Source organism: Coffea eugenioides, chromosome 2 (assembly GCF_003713205.1).
Source record: "Coffea eugenioides isolate CCC68of chromosome 2, Ceug_1.0, whole genome shotgun sequence".
NCBI lineage: Eukaryota > Viridiplantae > Streptophyta > Magnoliopsida > Gentianales > Rubiaceae > Coffea > Coffea eugenioides.
Window position 1 is genome coordinate 70,379,127 of NC_040036.1, and position 8,671 is coordinate 70,387,797.

Below are 8,671 nucleotides of genomic sequence, written 5' to 3' on the forward strand. Positions count from 1 at the left end.
TAATTGCACACGCGCTTCTTCTTCCAACTTCGTACTAGAAGTATGAAATGGTACGAGGCAACTGGCCATTTTGGAGCGGATTTTAGCTCCTTTTTTCAGCTTTTTTTTCTTTGCTCTAAGCCTTCCCAGTACAATGCCAACTCATACCCGCAGGAATCATCAAGAATATTCCAAAAAACAAGAGAATCGATGGCTCCAAACGAGCCACACAAAAAAAGAACCAGCTCTATCTGCACTTTTGATCTTAGGGTTTAGGAGCTTTTGTTTCGTATAAATACCAACAAAACGCAGTCATTAGTGTAAGAAAGGATGGAGGGGCGGTGGAAAAACAAGAAGAAAGAAAGAGGGAAACCAAAAGAGAGAAAAAGGGGAGAAAAAGAAGAAACATAAAACAAAGAATTTTTCTGGGAAAATTGTGTGATCAGGCTGAGCCATTAGGCTGCTTCCTTATCAATTTCTGATCATATTTCGAGCTTTTAGAACCGATTCTTTGTTTATGCACTTTTCTGGGGATGCAGTGATGAAACTTTCGTCTGGAGACAATTTTTTTAAAAAAATCTCCAGGCCAATCAAATTGAAGCTCAAAGTAGCTAGCTCGCCAGTTCTTGAAGATTTCTGTAGCAGAGTTTGGGTTGACAGATTTAACCTTTGAGCGCGTTTATTTCACATTTCCTCTCGATTGTTTGGTGTTACAGTATTAGAGGTAATCCTTTTCCATCTTTTTCCGTTCACATATCGTCGGATTTGCATCAACAATGCTAAAATTTTGCTGCTGCACCTGTTGATTGGTTTTCTTCCCTTTTTCCTTCTGTGATTTTTTCTCTCGTTTTGCTGGTTGTTAACCCATATTTTCATTTCATTATACCGCGTTTGGATGCTTAGATCTACTGTTAATAAGATATTGTGTGCTTAGACATCTTCTTGCACGATTTCCGGATGAACGATGACCTTCCAAATTGCAGAAAAATGGTTCAACGTAGATTACATGGAGGTTTTTGGAAATTTCGATTTGACCCCCGACCTTTTAAATAATTACATAGTAGCCCCAAAACTTGTGAAATTGAATCAATTTTCCCTTTTTTAAGCTTTAATCCTCTTTTGCATATTTTAAGTATGTTTTTGAACAAATTATTTCTAGATTTTGTTACATAATTAAGGCTTAATAATTTTTCGTAGATTTAATGTCTTGTTGGGTTTTAATAAAATGAATTAGGATTTGAGTAATGTTATTTTGCTTGGGTTTTTGTTAAAAGTTATGGTTTTCTCTTGGGGTTTAGAGGGATAAAACCCATGCTTTTTGGTTGGATTTGCTTCGGTAAAAGGATGGGCTAGCCCGTTCTTCTGCGTTTGGATTTTCGTTAGGCCAAGATAGTCTTTGGCTTAAGAAATAATGAAGAATGGCCCAAGGGCCTTTCTTTTTTAAAGACCAGAGGCAAAAATTGCAATTTAGCCCCTACTCTTTTAAGAAATTTCATTGTGGCCTTAAAAACTTTAGATTTCTTTCAATTAGGTACTTAATGTAAATACAATTTGGTCCCTAAACTTTATTTTTGTTTAATTATGACCCTTAATCTTTGTAATAATTATAATTTGACCTCAAAAACTTTCTTAATTTTTGCAATTAAGTCTCTAATAGTTTTGATTTCTTAAGTATAATTTATCTATCTTCTTTAATTGTTAACCATACTTCATTTAAATGCTTTTAATTGGTAGATTTCATGGTTGTTTTCATTTTTTTATGATGATAAAGTGAATTTGCACTATGTTTACATGTTATTCCTTTTATTTGTTAATTAAAATGGTGCCTTGACCATTTTGTTGATTTTAGAGTATAAATAGGACAAATCAAACCTCATTTAACCATACTTTAAGGGAGGTACTTTCTATAATTATTTTAAATCATTTTATGTGTTCTTATGCATGTTTTTTATGTGCGATTGCATGTTTTGAGTGTTTTCCTTGTATTTACTCATTTTATTCATTTTGAATCTTCATTTATTATATTTAATTTTTGCTGATTATTTGGAGAACATTTAAATGCCAAATTGTAATAGATAGGTATTCAAGACATGTATTTTATTAGACTATGCAATAGATAGATTTTAATCTTGTCAAAAATATAATTAGTTAGATAAATGTAATAGTTAGGTTATTATTTTTTCAAATTACCCCCTTAGATTCTAGTTAGAGTCCCAAATGTAATAGTTAGGTCTTTATATGTGTTTATTTATTTGTGTGTTTGTATGCTTGTGTGCTTATGTATTCATTCATTTATTTTAGGGTTTTTGCATCTAGATATCATGCTTATGTATTAAGTGATCTATGTGGTTTATGTGTTTATTTGCTTTAATTATGCTTTATATGCTTTATTTATTTATAATAAATGCATGACGTTACCACATTAATCTAATGCTAGTTGTGGTTTTTCTCCCTAATTTCTCACTAGTCCAATGCTAGTGAGGACTTGTAGAAATGGGTTAGTCCAATACTAGACCCTTTAGACCGTTTTCGCATTAGATTCATACCTTGTATGTCATTTATCGCACTTCATGCATTTTTCCTATTTTTGGTTATTTTCATTTGCATGATATTTTCCCTACTATTATTCCCTTACCATCTATATGTTTGGACCATATCATTTAAAAATTGCATCTCATTTTAGGAAATTAGAAATAAGTTAGTTCATTTGTTTGATTAGGTTAGGAGAGTCACCCTTCAAATATGGGAAATGAACGAGTATGGCTTTTTAAATTTAGCACGCTCTCATCTCCTCTATAAAAAGGAAAATTATGTTACGAATTTTAGTTTCCCGTATCCGTTATGTTGCATTTTTTTCTCTTAGGTCATGTATATTTATCTAATATTATAATTTTTTTTCTTCGAGTTTCATTTTTTGCATATTCGTGACCTCTTCAATGAATCATTTTTGGGTTTCACAATTAATGTGATTGGTCCCAATTAAATTTTGAAAAGATATTCCGACCCTCTTTATATCCCCCTAGGTCTAGATTCGCATCCATATAAAAACATCCTAATGTAATAAGTTTAATAGGTTAGACTAGAAAAATTTTTGGCTTAATATCGCAATTAATCTTGGTTAGGTTGAAAGGGTACTTTAGATTTGAGCCTATCAAATCTTTGCCTTCCCTTTTTTCGACCGTGACTCACAAATCCTTTTTTTTATTTTCAAAGACTTGGAGTCATCTAAAAGGGGTTTTATTTATTTATTACATTGGGTGATTTGGTACATCTAAATTCAATACCAAGTAGCAATTCCTTTTTTTTTTTTTTTTTAAAAAAACCCCTTTTAGACTATTTATTTTAGGTCAAAACCGTCGCATATTTTAAGTCCCATTTTAGGCCCTTTTTCTTTATTTATTTTCTAAAATCAAAAAATTCATTTTTTAACACCTAAATTTTGTTTTCAAAAATGGGGCGCGACATCTACAATTGTCAATGTTAATTGCATCGTACATCATCAGCACAACAGATGCTCAACACAACAAATTTAAACACATAGACAGTAACATGGGCATTAATACAACAAATTTAAACGCTTAGACAGTAGCATGAAAGATCTAAATGAACGGATAATTGCATAGTTACTCAATTAGTACGTATTTAATTTGTAAAGCAATCAAGTTGATGCACGTACCGTATTTTGATGGATTGTCCAATATGTCAACAACAGCAGCAAAAAAGTCAAAATATGAGTATCTAAAGCCTTTGAGCTGCTTCTGCAGGTGCTCAAGTTTTTTGGATAGCAAGACACTATGTAACTCGGCCACGGCTGTGATCTGTCCATTGCACTCCCCAGTCGCTCCAGCAGCTCTGAACCGTGGTAAACAGCCTATAGGCGGCAGCTTTAGAACACCCCAAATTTTCTCCCACCTTTCTTGTATATTTTCTGTTGTGCATGCTAATAAGCACTTCGCCTTGCTCTACAATGGCTAACTTACTATTTTCTAGTAGTGAAAATTAAAGATTTGCAGGAGTAGAGGAGCCTGTTTTACCTTCAAAAAGGCGGTAATGTTGCCAACAACCGTTGCTGCATAATCCTCTGGTTTATATGACTTAAATGTGCGAGAATTTGTAAAATAGTTCACATAATCGTTAACCCCAATGTGAAACAAGTATACAGAATTGGACACGATTCGTTTTGCTCCTCTTTTAACAAGATTCAACCTCAACTATTTTTTAACCTATTTAAAATACCACAACGGCTTTTGAAGGTCGATAACCTGAGAAATGACTCGAGATCAATTACCTATACATGTTGGGAAATGGCAATATTACATCATTGTTGTTCATTTCTCTTAATTACACTCCATAAATGAATTACATACCAATCCGGGAAAGGTTTCTACTAGAGCACCAGCGCCACCAGATGCAAAGTTTGTACCAAAGGCCAACTGATATTGGTAGCCAATTCGGAGATAAGGTGGAAGGAAAGGGAGCTTTGCGTCTTCAGCTGAAAATGGTCATTACAACAAAGTGAACTTGTTATTCAACTACACATATATATGAAAAGGACATAATTAAGTACATATTTTGATGATTTTTATTTAAAAAGTCGGGCTACCTCTTACCTACTTACCAATAAAATCAGGGATAACACGGCCATCGCAAAACCTCCCTGACGGATATTTGAAGAAAGATTCTCCGTATGGGGAAAGTTGGCCCGGAAAAATGTAGTTGTGTTGATGTACTTCTTGTTTCCAGGATCAACAAGTGAGTCACCAATGACGAAGAGGGTAGCAGTGGTTTCCGAATGACGGTCATCATGATGGAAACAATCCGATGGGATTGTTAGACTTGCAAGGACAACTAGCACTACTATTAGGCACAACTGGATACACGAATTAGCCAGGTTAAGCTCAATTCTATTTTCCTTGGTCATCTTCATGGTAGCCTGGTTGTTTTTTCTTTTTTTTTCCCCCTTAGTACAACTTGGAGTGAAGTGTCACATTGGTTTTATAGGAGGATTATTTTAGTAATCATATGAAGAGGGGAAAAAAATAAATCTATGAATAAGTGGATATTACCTAAAGATGTCACCTATCTTGACAAGTGTCATCATGCATTAAAGAGTATCAGTACAAATTTACAAGTGGCAGATGAGTAATATATAAGTGGATATTACCTAAAGATGCCACCTATTTTGACAAGTGTCATTATGCAATAAAGAGTGTCAGAACAAACTTACAAGTGGCTGATGACTAATATATAGTAAGCTAGGCATAAGCCATCTATCACCTTAACATAAGACGTCAACATCGAGGTCTTTGTTAGCTTGTCAAACCAGTAAATATAAAAATTTCTATTCCAAAAATGTAAATTCAAGTATAGTGATGAATAGGGTCATATCCTCTGGGACCTGGTGATTTATTTTCTTATAAAATGACAGTAAGTAAAAAAGGGATTGTGGGGAATTTACATAAATAACTCACTTGAATAAAAATGAAACAATAGCACAAAATTAAATAAAACTAAACTAATAAAAGACAATTCTCAAGTCAAAGGTGTAATACCCACTTTTGGTTCATTTAACGGATTATTGATGTGAGGATAAATTCATTTATTTATACATAAAATGGTTATGATTGTCAATAAATTTTGACAACCTACCTCTCCTTACTGCCTAAATAACCACAAGAAGTTCTGATAACCTGCCTCTCCTTACTGCCTTGATAACCACAATAAGGTCTGTAATTATTCCCCTTGTCAATTAGACAACCCTAAATAAACTCTTAAAATTTAACTTATTGACAGTATTAATTATTAGAAAGGCTACCAGTTCGAACTAACAAACACATAAGATATGTTTATTTAGATTAGATTATATATTCCCGTAATATAAATTTGAAATTTTTTACTATAATCAAATTATACCACTTACCACAAATACTAAAACTACCAAACAATTACTGATTTGATATTTTATATGATAGTAGATTAATTTGTCAAACCAAATAAGGACCCTTTATTCAATTCAATCAAAACAATATACGAATATCAGTAAATAAAAGAAATAAGTATAATTAATTCGATCTCACAATTTTAGTTGAACCAAATTCTCCGTTGTTCTTTGATTAGAACGAAAAGTTTAGTTTATCTTCATCGAAGAATCACACGCAAAATAGTTGAATCAATTGCCAAGACCATTCTCCGATTATGAGATGAAGTGTCGAGGAAAAGAAAGAAATCGTTGTTCCTGTTCCGCGCCACAAAGAAGAAGACGACGCTAATGTTTTTGACTTCATTTTCCTATATCTACTAAATTACTTTCCTAAACAAAATCCAACTCCAAATAGGCAATTGATTCTTTTTCAAAAAGTCCCCAAATAGATAGACTAGACTAGTTTTCTAATAAAAGTGAAAGACTATCCACTCAGTAAAAAGAGTGTGATTCTCACAATTTTGATTTAAAATTGGAAATCACATGCCAAATCTTTCATTTGTCGGACGTGAAGGGTAAGACTTTGATGTGCCCATGTTGAGCTGCACAGAAGTCTGTTAAAACTCACATTTTTAATTCTTTTTTGCTCCGAATCTCTAAAACTAACATCAATCACCAAATATAAGTAAAATTTATCAATTAATGCAATATTTGGCTAAAATCAAGGGAAACAATCATATAATTATAAAAATGCAACCTATCAATTTTCTCCACACCTAAACTATGATTGTCCTCAAGCATACCACAAATTAGAAGCACAATCAAGATAGCAAAGATTTTGTACCAAATCATGTCAACATAAACATCCTACCCTCCTAACAATTTTATTGAAATTCGAATGCACCAAATTAAACAATCCTCACAAAGGATTTAATGTACACACTCATTACTCCAAAGTATACAAGATGGAATACAACTCTCAAATCGACACTATGGAATGGTATTTGATAGGGTGTTAATTGTTGGTTATTTTATTATTAATTTTTCCTTTGTCCTTGCCAAATATTGTGTTAATTGTTAATATCTACTCATATTTGGTATCTGGACTTAATTTCAGGGAATGGAGTAGAAAATTACAAAAAAAGGAGGGACTTTTTGGAGTAAATTTGAGACCTCCAAAATGCTCCACAAACCGGGCCCACATGGAGAAGAAATGGACTTCCTTTCCCTTGTGCTGATGAAGAGTTGCTGACTAGGAGTCCTCTTATGAAGAGGAAACAAGAAAAGTGGAATTGGCAGGGGCTCTCTTCTTGTACTTTGACTCTCAATTCGGCGGGGGACCACAATAGCATTTTAGTGATTGCTTAGAGAAAAACGTACAGAGGCTAGAGTTTTTGTTTTTGGAGCAATAGTTTAGTTTTCCTTCTTTTTCCTTTCATGCGTGCCTTGTGTTCGACAATAGTCCCGAATAGAAAACGGCTTTGACTTCTTGATTATTAGCGGAGAAATATGATGTCTTTGCAATCAATTAAATTGCACGGAGATTTATTTATGCGGTGTGGCTAAGCCTTTCGTCTAGTCAAGGATTAGCTCGACGGCGCAGTCCCGAATATCTGTGAGATCTAATTAGTTTTCATGGGTTCCTTAATTTGTTAATATTTGCACGTTGTCTTCTTGAATTTCCATGGGATTATTTTGTTAATTGGATGTCAAGGGCCTGATGTTCAATGTGACTTATTAATCTCCTGCCAAATTAGTCAATTAAATCCGTAATTATTTGATTGATTAATATTAGTGGCAACCGGCGTGTTTACATACTAGGGAACATGCAATCCAATTTAAATAACCCTCATAGCGTGTTATTGATTGGGGTTAGGTTTTTCTAGTTCTTAATACAACTGAAAATTTAATTCCTACGGTCGTACTTAGGAGTATTTTCTGGTTAGGGGTAATCAATGGTCATACCTTGGTTATCAATAAATTGAGGAAAAATTGGTCGTTAGAGTTTGTCGGCGACTATAACTAGCCTATTAATAAATTAATTGAATCTCCCTTGCATCAATGATCGGGTAAGTGGACTGTGTCTGAATAGTTGTATCCTTGACTAGAATTTATCTATTCTTGATTTAATTCCTGCCTATATTCGTGCAGGTTAATTATTATTTTAGTTGAATTACTTAATTGTTTTTAGTTTCATTCCGATAAAATCCCCTTTTACCAAGTGGAACTTCAAAGAAACAAATATTTGCAGTCCCTGAGGAGACGACCCTGCTTGCCACTGTCTACTAGTTAGTAAATTTTGTCAACTAATTAATTCTGGTATATCGGATTAAGCAAATTCTTCGGGAATAGGGTGAATCAAGTAACCCATTGCACACCTAGAGTCCCTGCTCTAGTACCTAGAATTGATTATTGACTGTTTTTAGTGGTAGTTAGGTTTTATTATTATTATTGCACAGTTTCGGCACCTGTCAGTATTACTACAGGCTTGCTCATATGTCACATTCCCACCACTAATGATGAATTCAATACAAGAATCCAAGCGACTTTTATAAGTTGTAACAGGGTTTTGGGCAAGGGATAGGATAAAAAAGTAAGTTTAAGGTGTAAACATATCAAAGAGAATGTCAGAAAGTCATTGCACGAATCCGAATACCAAATTTACAACAATTCACTTCTTAAGGCATAGCAACAACTTTTCACCAACTTAGCAAATGCCAATACATACATGGGTTTTCACCAATGATCACAACATGTCAGTCAGCCCAAAAC

The 8,671-nt window shown here is 33.7% G+C and overlaps 1 long non-coding RNA gene across 1 annotated transcript; it reads left to right on the plus strand.

Annotated features, from left to right (window-relative positions):
• Positions 1 to 351: 351 nt before the first annotated feature.
• Positions 352 to 3,997, plus strand: LOC113762607. The gene is made up of 2 exons (XR_003467220.1): positions 352 to 703; positions 3,744 to 3,997. It is a non-coding gene; the product is annotated as an uncharacterized LOC113762607 (long non-coding RNA).
• Positions 3,998 to 8,671: the final 4,674 nt, after the last annotated feature.